Consider the following 2861-nt stretch of genomic DNA (forward strand, 5'->3'; position numbering starts at 1 on the left):
AAACAGGAAAGAGTCCAGGCGATATATCCAACAAAGAAAATAGCCAACCTGTGGACATGGACGGTTTTGCGGATGATGAGTAAGCAGTAATAACTATTCTTTTGTAGCTAAATGACAATAAAAGAGGGATACGTAAAAACAGACACGGAATATTGATACAGAGTGCAGTAACTCGGGAGATTCATGTTATCAATGATAGAAGTCGATTAAATTAAAACAATTATATTAAACGTATTTGACATCAGGTTTTATCCTATTGTATGATTGGGGGATTCTCTGTCCTCATCCATTTCTTGAAAGGAGTCTTAGAACCGTGTCCTTGTTGACGTGAAACACAGAAAGAATCCCAATGACACCAAACAATTATTTGAAATCGTGATCTCCTATCTGCTCTACGATTAGTATAATAATATAACGTTTGGACTGCCTATATTTCATTACGATGCCATTTACAACGCTTAATTTTACATGGAAAACAATCTTTTGAATCGTTATAGGGGTGCTAATCCGGCAACAGTAGAATTGCTGGAAACAGGAAAGAGTCCAGGCGATATATCCAACAAAGAAAATAGCCAACCTGTGGACATGGACGGTTTTGCGGATGATGAGTAAGCAGTAATAACTATTCTTTTGTAGCTAAATGACAATAAAAGAGGGATACGTAAAAACAGACACGGAATATTGATACAGAGTGCAGTAACTCGGGAGATTCATGTTATCAATGATAGAAGTTGATTCCATTAAAACAATTATAATTAACGTATTTGTCATGCAGAGGAGCTACCACTAGATATGATTTCTATAAGGTCTTACATTTTGAAACTTTTTCATTTCACTCTTTTAGACGAAAATTGTGGTATTAATTAGGATATGTCTGTCCATCTGTCATGTTTTAATTTCCGTTTGGTCAGCTCCCTAAATATGTTCCCATTTTGACAAAATGTGTCACAAACACAACAGCAGGATTCGAAATCAAATAACACCGGGCAAAGAAAGTTATGAAATAATACATTTGGTTCAATTCCAAGCAGACAAGGGCAAATCACTGCAAGTGACATTAATTGCAATTTTTTAGAAGTCACTGCAGTGGTATTCTCATCCTTAAGCCATTTTTATTTTGTAAAACATACTATCAAACAATATGTAAATTGATGAAATGTTTTTTGAACTTATTTTGACAACACATTGCCTAGACGAAGTACAAAGATAAATTGCACATTAATCATTAAAAAAAAAATATTTGAGCGACATTTATCGACGCACAAAAATAGATTCAGATAAATTTCAAATCTGCCATAAATATTTGATAGACATGTATTTGCTTTCTTACTAAGATGACCGACAGCAATTTACTTTTGCCTTGCATCATTTTTAAAGGATATATATTTACTTCGGAAACTATGATAACCAATGTCAACATTTTGTACATGCAAAGAGACTTCAAACATCTGATATTATTTATTTTGTATCTTTTCAGACCACAGCCTGGAAAGTCGGGTATTGCTCTCAGTGACACTGTTCAGATTGACAATGAGAACTGATAACAGGGAAACCGTTAGTGTTTTATTAGTTAAACTGGAACATATAAAAAAAAAATCAGAAAAATGTTGTTCCTGAAAATGTCACCCAACTAATGAACAAGAAATAAAAATCTTTTATATTGATTGGTTTAGTTTTATTTTGTTTAACGTAATAATAACAGCTTTGGTCATTTAAGGATGTGCCTCCATGTGGGTTGTGTAAGCGTCTATGTGTGTCGGTGACAGGGTATCTTGGTGTATTTGCCTCCTTGTGATAGCCCGGATCTAATGCCGACTTTATACCACTGAAATAGGCACCCAGCACAGCACAGCATATTTTTTTATGTGGTGTATGCACTTACACTTATGTTACCTTGTAATCCCAATATTCATAGTCCGTTCCAAATGTTCAGTTTGACCACTTGAATTGTTCGGGAAAGCCCCGTTAAAAATAGTGCCAATAACGTCGCGTGATGGTTTTGAAACTATGAAACCAAGGAATATTATTTCTAAGTCCGTGTTGAATCCCCTTAGAAGTAATTATTCATCATCAGAAGTTAATTGCACACATGCCAATATTCAAAATTTAAATGAAGAAATATTTGTTGGCATCTTGGCATTTATTAGCTAACCTGGTCCGAAGAACCATGGTGAGCTTTAACATACAGCACCGTCCGGCGTCCGTCAACTTTTCCTTTAAAATGCCTGAACCACCAAGTAGATTTTGGAGCATCCTTAGGCCAAGGGGACTCAATTTTGTATAAACTATGGGTGTGCCCTCCCCGGGAGCAGAGGGACAGGGCCCAATAGGGGAAATATAGCAAATTCTTTAAAATCCTTCTACTTCTGTAGGAATGAAAGGATTTGTTCCATATTTAGTCTGAAGCATTCTTGGGTGAACCAATTCTTTAAAATCCTTCTCCTTCTGAAGGAGTGAAAGGATTTGGTATGGAGCATCCTTGGGTAAAGGGGAACCAATTTTGTATAAACGGTGTGCTCCCCCTGGGACCTGAGGGGCGGGGCCCAATAGGGGAAAAAGAGTTAAATCCTTTATAATCCTTCTTTTACCATAGGGATTAAGGGATTTATCCTAATTTAGTCTGAAGCATCCTTGGGCAAAAGCGATTCAAATTTGTATAAACAGCGAGTGTGGCCCCCTTGGGCTTCTTCTGTACGAATAACAGGATTTTGTCCAAATTTGGTATGAAGCATTCTTAGGTGAAGGGGAAACAATTTTGTATAAATGGCGTCTCTGGCCTCCCCTGGAGGCAGATAGGCGGGGCACAATAGGGGAAATAGAGGTAAAACCTTTAAAATCGTTCTTCTACCATAGGGATTAAG

At 36.8% G+C, this 2861-nt stretch overlaps 1 long non-coding RNA gene across 1 annotated transcript; it reads left to right on the top strand.

Moving 5' to 3' along the window:
- Positions 1-1625, top strand: LOC110442985. The gene is made up of 3 exons (XR_002462067.1): positions 1-79; positions 498-608; positions 1478-1625. It is a non-coding gene; the product is annotated as an uncharacterized LOC110442985 (long non-coding RNA).
- The last annotated feature ends 1236 nt before the right edge of the window (positions 1626-2861 follow it).

Source organism: Mizuhopecten yessoensis, unplaced genomic scaffold (genome assembly GCF_002113885.1).
Source record: "Mizuhopecten yessoensis strain PY_sf001 unplaced genomic scaffold, ASM211388v2 scaffold716317, whole genome shotgun sequence".
NCBI classification, from domain to species: domain Eukaryota; kingdom Metazoa; phylum Mollusca; class Bivalvia; order Pectinida; family Pectinidae; genus Mizuhopecten; species Mizuhopecten yessoensis.